Raw genomic sequence first — 13489 nt, 5'->3', positions numbered from 1 at the left:
CTCGAAACTCGGTAGCGTGGCCGTTGATGCGAAGGAACACGGAAGCGAAGTAATCATTAAAGGCAGTTGCAACGTAGTAAGGGTCTGCGATTTCTACGTTGTTCTGCGCTCGTCTTTTTACCGGGTCTTTTTTGTGTGTAAGATGCACCCAAATTTTTCTCAGTTTATTACAGAGAAATTTGTGCATTTTAAGATTGTAGAAATGGTATTTAGATACTTTTAATTTTGTACGTAGCTCCGTACGTATAGAAAGTAATATGTTGTGGGTCCAGTTCGGGTACACGTGCGTGCGAATCGTCTTGCGCGACGTTTTAACTGAAGTATTTCACGTGAAATCCATGGGCTCCGACTATTTAGCCTTTTTATTTTCTCCGGTACGTACATCTGGATACATTAGGGAACTGTATTTTTGAAGTGGAACCATAGCTGTTCGACAGTGGTAAGATCATTGTTATGTCTTTTAACACCGTTGTCGAACTCTAGTTCAAGAACGTCCACATTTTTTTTACATTGAGCACTATTGAAATCGAGGTGAGGCTGTTTAGTTTCAAGCGCGGTTGCAAGCAGCATCTGACTTTTTAGGAGCACCGAATTGTGATTCGAGATTCCTGGTAATATATTGACTGCAGATCGGTATTGATTAACACTATCAGAAAAAAAAAACAATATCAAGAATTGAGCTAGAGCTCGATATGACACGTGTAGATTTATTAACAATCTGCTTTGAATAGCAAGAAAATTCAGTATCTAGGTTTAAATCTGAGTGTACACAGGTAGATAAAACGCACAGCAAGTCCCACTTTATCCTAGGCAGGTTAAAATCGCCACACAATTAGATGTGGGCACGACAAGTCCCACTTTATTTTGTGCAGGTTAAAATCGCCATACGATATCATGTAAGCATAGCGTTCGCCTTGCTCGCACATGAAATTTTGCAACTTCTGTAAAACCGAAACATCAGCATTAGGAGGTCTATAGAATACACAAGTGAGTATGCTAAATTGACTCACGTGAACAATAATGCAGACAATTTCAATACCCGAGTTATGAGGAGTTGATTCGGATCTTATCGAATGAAAGAAAAACCTTTTCCAGAGTTTTTTTTCGAATGACCTGTACACGAGGTGAAAAATCTTCCCAGATGCTGTACGTTGTGTTCTTCCGTTTTTTTTTTTTTTTTACAGTTCTTTGGAACTCAAGTTTTGTGACTTCCGTCAACTAGTTCAAAAATGACTGGCCGGCATTTACCAGTGACCGGTCTTCCTATTCCATGTATACACTCAGCGGCAACGTCACGTACTTCTAGTAAGCCTGCAAGTATATCATTGACAATTATGTGCTCCAGTGTGTGTTGTTCCACAGTGGGTTCGCTAAAACCATAAACGATAAGGTTACTCCTCCTACTTCGGTTTTCAAAGCCGTCTACTTTTATGAGAAGACTGTCTACAGTTCTTTCAAGCTCGTAGACTTCACGCGTGTAACGAGAGATGGTTGACGAAAGATCGTCTAGCTTACTATCAATGGAGATCAGCGTATTAGTTGTTTAATTTAGTCTTTGTGTTACGGTGTCAGAATTACTCTTCAGTTCACGAAGTGCCTCAAGTATCATCTTAAGTATTTCTTCAGTGGTTGGCTTAGGGTTTGTCTCAACATCGCCACATAAGCAAAACAAGTCAACAACACAATCGTGCGCTGTACCAAACACAGGAAGCAGTGATCGTGGGCACGGCAGAAGCGGAAGACACACGTCGTTGCTACGGTAAGTGAGAACCGGACGGTTGTCCCTCACTTGAACGAAAAACAGACAGGGATTCGTGAGACGCATTGCCCCAGAGCTTTTGCCGCGCCCACTGACTGGGAACCCTCATGCAGACTGGTGCCACTCAATAAGCCACGCTTCAGAGTAACGACACTTACCCATCTTGTGGCTTAAAATCATGATTGCCAGTTATCTGAATCTTTATCTGAAATCACAGGAAACGCTTTTCCGTCCTCCAATAATGTTAAACAGTTCGCGACAGAGCAAATCAATATTAGGTGAGCTTCCGAACACCGAATCTAAGGCTGAGGAAGTCTCACTTTTTATTAATGACGATCGGCAGTTGCGTCTGCTCTACACAAGCACCAAGGTGTTGGCGCCCAGAACAATATCGGGGAACAGGGTTCCGATTCTCTAAGCGTAGCTCATTTGGTGGCTCTAGTGCAGCCGAATTTATATTCTCGTGGAAAGATGACGTAGAAAAACGTGTTGCACGCTAAGCCGCAAGCTTTACAATCCAGCCGAGGCTTACTTGATTGCTGCCCGTGACGTTGCTTGTAGATTATTGTTGAAGAGAAACATATAGGATGACCCAAGTTGCCAGGCTCGATCTAAAATGGACCGAAAAAATCGACGCCTGCACGTAGCAATCTAAGCTTTTCGTCAAAAATCTGTTTCCCAGGTCGGTTTTTTCTTGTAACATTACAAAGCGTAGCTCTTTTGCTGCAAAAAATAGGGCCAAGAAACTTGTTAGAGTCTACGGCTGGTGGCGACGCAGACGACCGAGACCAGTAGCGGGGTGTGTTTGGCGTTCGTATTGATAGATGACCCTACCTCCTTATCGCCACGGCTAGTGACCACCGTGGTTTATTAAAATGAACATAATCTTTCTGAAATGTACCTTTGGTAAAAAAAAAAAAAAAATGAATGCAAACAATAAAAGCAAAACTTACAGTAAAAAAAAAAAAAAAAAAGAACGCGTCTTTATAACGACGGCGCTGTTCCTGCAAATGGATTTCGTCTGCCTGTCGTCTCCTTTCTTTCGCTGGTCGGCTGCACCTTCGGACGCTGGTCCCGATGCCATCTGTCAATACGAACGCCAAACACACTCCGGTACTCGACTTGGTCGTCTGCGTCACCGCACACCATAGACCCTGGCAAGTTTCTTGGCCCTATTTTTTTACAGCAAGAGAGCTACGCTTTGTAATTTTACAAGAAAAACCCGACCTGTGAAATACACCTTTGACGAAAAGTTTAGATTGCTAGTGGAGGCGTCGATTTTTACGGTCCATTTTAGATCGAACCTGGTGACTTGGGTCACCCTATATATAAGGAAGACCGTGAAATGTGAACCAGTGTGGTTTTGGGGGCTAATCGTCACGAGAAGTCGAATAATTAACAAAAATTTGTTCATTCTCCTTTTGATTATTTAAAATTTGCATATGCGCGCTAAAGTTTACCCTCGTGCAACCGGCGCAACTCAGGCGCTGTTTGAAAACGTGAAGGCAAATATTATAATCCGCGTCTTCGAACCGCCTGTAACACGAGTATAAAATTTGGCGCTTCCCCGCGCTATCCACGTTCTTCAGATTTATTTAAGGTTGGCTGTTATAGTGGTTTTAGATTGCACTCAGCAAGTGTTTGATTGGAAGCATATGTTTATTTTCACTAATTAAAAGTTATTGAAGAAACTTTTTATAATTATTGCACTTACCGTGACTCCCTATATTATGTTTCCCTGGCCGCGTACCTGCACAAACCGCAATAATCCACATTTCACGGCGTTAAAAAAAAATTGCTTGAATTAAAAGAAAAGAACACCCTGTATTAACATTTTATTGTGAAGTACGCTTCGTCTTCTGCTGCCTTTCAGGTGTTGTCCCCGTATTTCTGGCGTAAAACGTCAGTATGCTTACGAACCAACTAGCCCAACTTGCAGTTTTAAACCAGGCATACGCTCGTTACAGTACGCAGTCACTACGTAAAGTTGCTCGTCGCTAGATCAACTACATTACTCGTTACTAGGGCTGGGCGCCGATTAAATATTTAACCCTGTAGGTGATTAATTAATTAATCGATTAATCGGTCACGTTTATCTTCGGGCATATTAGCTTTAAAAATAAAGTGTCGAACGACAGAGTTTGTTTTTACTATTTATTCCTGCATGCGTCCTCAGTGGGGCAATGTACGGCGTTATTTAAAACTTGACGGCGGACCGCCCAAAAGACGAAAAAATACGGGCATACAATTTTGAAACTGAAATATTTTTACATTCAGTTTAAAATTTTACAAAAGCTTAATATCACTATGAATGAGAGTAATCAGAGTGCTAAAGTGGCGGTTTTAGTGCTAATATTCTCATACTGTCCGAGTTAAGTTTCTTGCTCGTCTTTCTCGCTCATACAAAAAAGTGTACTTAGGCGTGTTCCAAGCGCGCATGTGTATAAAACAAACATGCTTTGAACATGCTTGCGGTGCACATGTCACCCTGCCTGCAGCGATCACCCTGTCTTCTGTATGATGTACGAGCAGGGCGACCGAGGCTTTCTATGCTTCTTATCAAAGGAAAGAACCTCTCGCAAGTAACGACATAGATGTGACCTCTTACGAGTGAGATCCCATATCCCGGCTAACTCATTTCCTCATCGCACTAGTATTACGGTCTACTACATTCTAAAAAAAAGGGTGTAGCCATTACACCCCTTATCACGTACATGACACCCCAAAACTTCAGTTCGGCGTACAGCGCATTGACGTCGAAGTGATGGCCCCAACTTTGACGAGAGGCTCGAGGACGGTGGGATATGACAAGTTAACCAGATAAAGTACGTATTCAAAACTGCATAAAAAAAACACTGAAGTTTTGCACAAGGGCCAAGAAAACCCCGGTTACATTTTTTTTTTTTTTTGTAGTCATTCACACGTACATTATCTATATTAGTAAGTTGTACAACTCGGCTTTCAAGCCGATCGTGAAAGTTGGTACCGTCGGTTCAACCTCAGTGCGCTGTACGTCAAACTGTATTTTTGGGGTGTATTATAGGGGACAAGGGGGCGTAAGAATATACCCTTTTTCTCTGTGTGTAGAATACGGGGTAGTGTTGAGAACGAAGCGGCTCGCGTGTGGTGTAGATCGCGATAAATGTGTCGATGCCGGCGCGTCGGCAGTATATCTTCGTTCCATTTACCTGCACCTTCTGCACCGGTGCAGGAAAGGTTAGCTCATGCAGTGTACTTCAGGTATGTGCATTGAGATACGACCGGCGCTACACCGCCCTACACTTTTCTTCTTCGGTGCATGGTGTATGGAACGAAGCTACGAGGGTGAGTATGGTGGTGGTTGTGTGCATGCGCCGCGTGCTACTCCACGCACACCCGCCGGCAGTATGCCTGTTTTACGGCTCCCTAAAGCTATATTAACTCTCAACGTCTCAAATGGTACGTGGTTTGGGGGTCTAAACTTTGCGTTCTAGCCCTCTTCTGGAACAGAGCTTGTTCCAAAACTTGCAGGAGCGTCAAAAACAAGAAGAGGGCTGTTCACCTTCATATCGCTCACGGGTGTACAGTTGTACGTGCGTGGTGCAGCGACTTTCTGCTGCCCTGTCGACCGCAGCGCCGCGATTGTTGTCTAGACGCGCAGCTTAACAAGCTTCCATTGCCGAGCCGCGCCGGTCCAAACACTACTCCGTATTCTAGTACACTAGTGATATGCTCTTCACCGAAGTCGAGATCCTTTTCTTTTCTTGTTTCTAACATGAATTTCAAGGTGACCTATATAATAGAAATGCCCTCCTCCTATACGAACGCCACCAAGCTTGCTGCTGAAGCACATAGGCGGTCCCATCCCGTATTATTTCCACGCGTATATAAGGCGCGCTCGTCTGCTACGGATGATGTAGTGTGCGCAGTGCACCCGCATTTCCTGCCTCCTTTTGGCGAGGGTCCAGCCTACGTCTCGAGCCAATAAACGACACACTTCGTAGCGATGTAATATTTCCTACCGTTCCGAGCACAGGCGAAGGACATTCGCGAAACGCGCTCAAACACCCTTACCTTTTGTCTCGCAAGCGGAATTGCTTTATGTAAAAGCAGGAGCCCTTTCTGACGACCTACGAAAACAAAAGAAGGCGAAAGGAAGTCTTCAATCTCTCCGCGCTTCTTTTTCTCTAGTCATCTCGTCAGCGTCGGCTTCGACATTCTTTCTTCCAATTACAACCTTCCATCACTCATGACCCGCTTTCCCTCTTGGCTTTTCCCTCTTCCACTCCTTTCTTTTTTTCCCCTATTCGGCGCCTTTTTTCACCCTTTGTGCCATCGACGTCAACGACGTTCCCCAACTTACCTGACCCCCTTTCTTTACTGTTATTACAGGAGGGAAGCCCTGCAGGGAAGTCAGGACCATACCTTTCACGCCCTGTGCTCCCCCTAGCGCTATATCGACCATGTAGTTGAGTGTACTACCGCACATATTGGCGAGGATTTCGAACTATAGGAAGCGCTTTGTCCAGCTTGTTTTCTACATAGTTCGGTGTTTACGTGAAAGAAGACCCTTGGGTCTCGAGTTTTTACGTTATCTTCCTCCATCGAACGCCTTGAACATTTTGGGTACGAGTGCTCTGTCAGATTGTGATCGACTGGTGCTTCGGTGATTGAACACGGGCCCCTGCCGAACGCTGCCGTGACGTTCGGCTATTTCAGCCAAGAGCGGCGTCAAAAACGCACGCGAGTAATTAATGATGTCTTCCCCGGGGGTTTAGTTCTTTACTTAGCCGCTAAAGTTGCGACGGTTGGGTATCTTCCCCAATAATTCCTCACTTCTCAATACTTCCCCCATTTCCCTAACCTGGTTATACCAGTTTTTTTTTATCGATGGTGCTTTCTCTGTTTATTACAGTATGATTTCCGTTTACCTTAATTCCCTATGGCCTTCCAGTCTCCCTACAGATCCATATCTTCCTCCTCGCCTTCGCTTCTGAAAAATATAGCTTAAAATTCCCTACCTCTTCCTTCCGGTTACTCCTACTTCTCTTTAGCTTCATTTCCATATGTTATTCTCAAAGTTTCCTAGATTTCCACCAGTTTACTTTTTTTCTCATGGTAAAAACCCCACCCCTATGCAATTTCCCTACGTCGTCCCTCAAGTTTCCCAGTTTTCCGGAGATTTATTTTTTCCCCGGTAACAACCCTTCCCTAAGCGCCTCGGCATATCTCCCCTCGTATATGACCTGGGAAGAGGCGGCATTCTACCTATTATCTTTACTGCCCAATATCTCGCTCTCCTCATCGCTGCCCGCCCTCCCCCAGTTGCTTCATACCTTAAACTTATTCCTCTCCTGTGTTGGGAAATATTTCTTCGCGCACGACACCCCCGATGCATCACTCATTCACTTCCCTTCACACGCAAAAGTTCACCATAAAAAGATTGGTCGAGGGACCTACGCACTTTGTTTTTCTGCGTGTTTGCGAGTGAGACGGACAAGTAGATTAAATTACCGGCTCTATCTTTCATCCGGTGAAAACAGCGCCTGTACCGAGGAAATGTTATTATATTGCTAGCAGTTTCGTGGGCAGGGAGAGCTCTTTATCTAATTAAAAAATCGGTCGTGCGATTAATTTATCCAATACATCATCTCAACCCCGCTGTATGAATAGGACGCATAGATCGATTTTGTGCTCCACGCCTCTTTCGAATTTAATATACCTCTCTTGATTTGATTTCTTGACCGTCTTTCGATATGTGAATATTTAACTAAAGTATGCGGGTTCATCATCGTGTTCATCGTGACTGTTCATCCGCGCTGTTTCATCAAAGCATGAATTATCAACTTGCCCAAGCATCCACATTATACGGAGCAAAACTGAGGGGGAGGAGGAAACTACAGATGAAAACAAAAAAGAAAAACACTGAGGTTTCTGTGCAGCGCCAACAAAACCTGGAGTGTTATCCTGTAGTCTTTATGCGTAAATTAGCCCTTTTATTAAGTACTACTCGACTATCAAGTCGCTCGTGAAAGTTGGTTTCTTTGGTTGGACGTCAGTGGACTGAACATTGAGTTGTAGTTTTTGAGGCATTATATGTGGGACATACAGTGTAAGTAGTACACACACTATTGGTGAGAGTGTAGCTGTCTTTGTTTCTACACACGTGTTGTCTCCAATCAAAGCAAACAGAAGCGTCGTCAGCTCCTTGCGTTTGGTCCGACGTTCGAACGCCGAAATCCGCCCGGTCCCGGGATCGTATGCCGGAGCGGACGGATTTTTTCAGCGGTAATCAGTCGTTGCAGGGTGTGCGAGTTGCGCTCCATTTTAGGTGGAGGTCAATTCATTCTTACGTATTACTACGGTGCCGTAGTAATACGTAAGAATGAATTGACTTGGAACGCGTCTCCGACTAGTGTGTTTACCGAGTCCAAAAAAGTGGTCCCTCGATTTCCGCCTGACGACGTCATAGAAGTGCCATGTTGTCGCCGATCGCGAACCTGGTGGCGTTTCAACACTTGTGGTGTCTATGGCAGACGCCTGTTCTGCTGCAGGTCGCTCTCCAATGCGGCAGTCCACGGAAGCTAAAGCAGCCGGAAGTTGGCACGCCTGGAACGCCGTGACGACAGCGACATTTGCGTTCGCCTGTGGTTTTCGCCAGCGTTCCTACGACCAACCGCCAGGATCGCGACATGCAACAGCATGACACTCCGGCTTCTGTGACGTCGTTTGTTGTCACTTTGGGACCACTTTTGATACATGGGCGGGATAGGACGCTAAACACACCAGTCGAAGACGCGATCCAGGGACCATAGTATTACAACCTTTGCAACTACGTCAAAAACACAAAAGCCACCAAAATAGTCCATAAGACTCCTGCCAAATTTTGTGTATTCTAAAGTGCATTGGAGATGGGCGCTAAACTAATTATAAAACTGAAATTGAAAAAAAAAGAAGGCAGTCACAGGGGGCGAGTGATTTTACTTGGTCGCGTAGTTATTACTGTCGAGGGCCTGTGCCGTCAAGGTGTGGGTGAAGCAGAGTAAATGACTCTAGTCAGCCCGATCCTCGTAGCTGAGTGCATTAGTTCCTGAACGTCTAGGCAAGATTTTCTGTGTCTCCTATGTTAGGCACGCTTAAAGCATCCGAGCAGCGAAGAATCGCTATTGCGACGAGAATATGAATTTAAGTAATTGCTTCGTTTTGGCTTATGTAGGAGAGCAGTGATTTCATCTATTTTCAGCCTTAGATGGCGAAAATGAATGAAATTCGAAATATACCCGTCGTGTTCACAAATAGGCTGAATATGATCCACAATATCCGTAAATGACAATCGCACGTTTGTATTTTGAGCTTGGTGGCTGTATTTTTCGTTGTAAACAGCCCACCCTGGCAAACGCTCGGAGAGGAGCCAGCGGAGAGCACGTCACATCCGCCGCAATCATGAGGTAGTTTGTCTCGGGACCTTACGTCCGGACGCAGCGGGTACCTGCCAGCTATCCCAGCCAATCCCGCTCTGTGGACGTAGCCCGTGATACGCTTTCTGCGCGTCGCTCTGTCCCCTCTCCAAGGTCACGTGATATTCACACGGCCTTGGATAGGCCCCGATGGCTCGTGGCATCCGCTGAAAGCAGCCGAAGCGCTCCAGCGATCGGGCCACCGCAAGTAACCCCGAAGCTGTCTTTGTACGAGTTTTGAGTGACGGGTTAATCTTCTATAATCTTGTAGAGGGAGTATAGCGACTTCTGGCACACACAAAATAGAGTCTCGAGTAAAGTGGAGTTCCTCCTTCAGCAGCTCTTCTCTCGTCGTGACCGGAGGCGAGACAGTTACCATAGGGTGGCTAGAGAGTTGGGTGTGTCGAGCGCGCCGGCTCTCCCATGCATCGCCGCGGCCGGTTTGGAAAATCACCGTCAGGGGCGCTCTAATCAGCCTGTATGCTAGGCGCGCGCAGCTGGCGCACTGATTTCCGTGGGGCAAGGCGGGTAGCGACGAGTTCACGCCCGCTTTCATCTGTTCTTTAGCGCTCGTGTGAATTTATTTCAACCGTTCCTGCATGCCCGTCAGTCAGGTGACACGCGGAGACCATGGACATTGCCCCGTCAACCTCCGGCGTAAAGAAAAAGCAGAGAGCGAAGCACTGTTTCGCTCCAGGATGCACGACAGGCTACTGCAAAAGAAAAACACACGTTGTTCACCGTCCCGAAGGGCCCAGTCCTCTTCTCTCAGTGGGACAGGAATATTTCGAGGGGAGACACGTATCTTCAGGAAAACTCTGTGGTGTGCGCACTTCACTTCGACGAGCGGTACATCAAGCGATACTACTCTAAAGTATCGCTCGATCCGTTCGAGATATCGCTGTATGAGTGATGTTTTGGGGCTCGTAGCGTCCTGCTGAACACGTCTGCGGCCAGCGTTGGGAAGTACTTTAAGTACCTTGTACTTAAAGTACAATGTACTTAAGTACATTGCACTTAAATTGCTACTTAAATTAGATTTAGGAAACTTGAACTTTACATTCTCTGAGTATGTACTGTACTTTTTTTTCTGCTACTCTCCGAGGAAAGTACAATTCCCGAGTTCAAAGCACATTCCCCGAATTTGGTTTTGTTAAATTTGTATCACGAAATGACGCTTTGTCAACTCCGAAGAAATACTGGGAGGGATATTCTACTCTCACCAGAAACGTGAGCAGACGACGCATCGCTCCGTTTGTTTTTGGGGCGGCGTTCCCGTAGCTTTTTAAACTCTCGCTACTTTTCTGTCGGTCAGCGCAAGCAACGAGGTTTAAGATATCAGGAGAGCAAAATTAATCATAATGTAGCACCTGAGACTGTGGTGCGAAAAAATTAAATTTTCAAGTCGAAGTAGCAGACAACAGAGGAGGACGTCACCACAATGTTTTAAGACATTCTCTTTTGTCTTTTCCTTCTATTTGAAAGTTCCTTAATTTTTTTCGCACCCAAATCTCAGGTGTCACGTTATGAATAATTATCACCAGCTCGCTTGCACACGCATTTTTTTTTCTTCTTATTAAGGAGACGACATTTTTCTATGAGACCTATGGGGCTGACGTCATGCTCCCTTCTATTACATTTAACCCCCTTGGGTGCTACAATCCAGTGCAAGGGGTGCCAAATTCAGAAGAGGGTCTCCTAAATTCGGCCCCATTCCTAAAAAAAAAAAAAAGGGGAATGAAAGGGCATCATGAAAGATTGTGTTAAAATACTTGTACTTTACATTGAAAGTACATTGTACTTGTAGTTCTTTACTTCAAGTACGTTGTTCCCAGTTCATACAAATTTGCTTAAAGTACATCACGTCTCATTTTCTTTGTACTTTAATTACCTGAAGTATCTTTTAGATGTATTTTACCCAACGCTGACCTTTCGCGTCGTCAACAAGAAGGAGCGGGCGTCAGTGACAGACACGAGCCTAGGAATGTATGCTTGCACATATAACAATAATCCTGTGTGAAAGAGGTTGTGTAAAAGACGTAAATAAAATTTGGAATGCTTTTCGTCTTCAGCGGTGGTTTGCATTCGCAATCTCCCCGCCCCCGATGATCCCCGTTTTTAGCGTCTGCATGAGAGAATTCACCAAAAAGCACCGGTATTGGTGAAATAAATAAACGCCGATAAACATCCGCCGATTTTTGTTATAAATAAACACCCTATGATGTATAATATGTTACTTCGCTCACTCTCTTTTAAAATCGATCTTGTATTTCATTGCTAGTTTTCCACGTTGCACAAACATGTAAAGTGCCGAAAATGCATTGTTTGCTTTGTGTCATGACAACTTTTCGCGTTGTTTCTCGCCAGCCATGTCTGCTCTTGAATCACAGGGGAATTGCTCCAGAAGTATCCAGCGTCCTCCTCACACATATTTTAGTGTTAAAATGCCTGAGCCGTTCAGCGTCGATTCATTTGATAGACGTAACACAGCGGAATTGAAACGCGAAATCTCGTCACGGCTGCTGATACCTCGGCGGACGTTTCACGTATTTTGAAAACATAGTACACGAGAGAAAATGATAAAAAAATAAATAAATTGCCTCATTTTTTTTATATTACCCCGAGAGCGTTGCGGTGAGAAGAGAACGACTTCAAGTGCGGATTTACCTTCGTCGACGCTCCAAAATCGGGTCGACTATGGAATCCAGGTTTATCAGACTTTCATTATGCCACACCAATTAATTTTGTAAAAAAACACAGCCGACAAGTGGCCAGGAAAAGGTCCGCACGCAGCGCATTTCGGCCCCAGCGCAGCCAAAATGCCGCTGACGCCGCGGTCGGATAGCATGGATGGATGGATGGATGAATACGGCTGAGCCCTTTGGATCGGGCGGTAGCTTACGCCACCTAGCCATTTTGTTTTACCATTTAAGCTTAGAATATTTAAATGTGAAATCTATATTCACTCCGCAGTGCAAAGCAAGTGAGGCTGTGAAACCCCTTGCCATCAGTGGATAAGAAAATACCTAGTTTTCTCTCGATTTCTGCCACCATTCACTTAATCTTTGCTTGGTAATCTCTACAGCCTTGAAATCCACTCTCCCTTCGCTGTCTCTAAAACCCAATGACTTTATTAAATCTATGTTGTCTTCGGTAGGCATAGGGTGAAGCCCTTTACAGTAGAGTATCAAGCGCTCAGCCGTCTCGTCCTCCTCTCCACAAGCAGTGCACACTGTATCAATTTCCTGGTACTTCACTCTGTATGTTCTGGTTCGCAGAACACCCGTCCTCGCCTCAAACAGCAATGAGCTTCTCCTAGAATTGTCATAAATGCTTTCTTTGGCAATAACTGTTTTGTTTAATCTATAGCTTTCCAGAGCCGTCTTTGCCTGCATTCCCTCTAGCCACCGATCTCTTTCTGTGCACCTTAACTTTCTTCTTAACCGAGACTTGCTCTTCCGTATCCTCGCTATAGCCCAAAAACTTTCCTCTTAATTTCCTAGTGCGCTGTCTCCACTTTGTGTCTACACTCCTCATGTATAAATAGCTGAAAACCTTTCGTGCCCATTCCATACAGGGCTTCCGAGGCGCCTCCTGGTGACAGATTTCCTTTTGGTGCCGCGCGCCGGCCGCCGCTCGACACACCCAACTCTCTAGCCACCATAGTTACCGTAACTACCTTTCAAGGTTCCTAGACGGGCGTTACAAAACGAGGCGTTAGCGACATCCACCAGGTGCTCTTTGCAAATCGTTTTATTAGTTTTAAATTTCTTTTTGCGTCTTTTTCAACAAGATATTGGTGTGTCCGGTGTGATAATGCTCTATTGAACTCGAATAGATCAAGAAATAAGCGCCGAATTTGCGTTGTAGTATCCCTTCAAAGGGATACTTCAACGAAATTTGGAATATATCCGTCGTGTTCAAAAATAGGTTCAATATGATCCACAATATCCGTAAATGACAATCGCACGTTTGTATTTTGAGCCTGGTGGCTGTATTTTTTGTTAAAAACGGCCCACTCTAGCAAGCAATTGCAGAAGGTACAGCTTATAACAACGCTGACATCCGACGCAATCGTGACATAGGTCGTCTCGGGACGAGCAAAGCTACGGCTAGGCTGACGTCGAGGGGATGGCATAGTCGTTCCAGCCACCGAAGCGGCTGCTTTTGTACGACTTTTGAGTGACGGGTTAATCTTTTATAATCTTGTAGGGGACAATAGCTACTTCTGGAACACACAAAAGGGATTCTCGGGAAGACGGGAGTTCCTCCTTCCCCTCTTCTCTTGTCGTGG

At 45.1% G+C, this 13489-nt stretch overlaps 1 protein-coding gene across 1 annotated transcript in view; it reads left to right on the top strand.

Moving 5' to 3' along the window:
- LOC8041586 (high affinity cAMP-specific and IBMX-insensitive 3',5'-cyclic phosphodiesterase 8B) overlaps nucleotides 1–13489 on the top strand; it is a 450039-nt gene that overhangs the window by 106753 nt on the left and 329797 nt on the right. The gene's annotated exons all lie outside the window — the stretch shown is intronic.

The sequence above is a fragment of the Ixodes scapularis genome, unplaced genomic scaffold (genome assembly GCF_016920785.2).
Source record: "Ixodes scapularis isolate PalLabHiFi unplaced genomic scaffold, ASM1692078v2 PGA_scaffold11__112_contigs__length_91849675, whole genome shotgun sequence".
Taxonomy (NCBI): domain Eukaryota; kingdom Metazoa; phylum Arthropoda; class Arachnida; order Ixodida; family Ixodidae; genus Ixodes; species Ixodes scapularis.
Note: the sequence above shows the minus strand (reverse complement) of the source record. Positions and strands in the feature narration are given on the sequence as shown.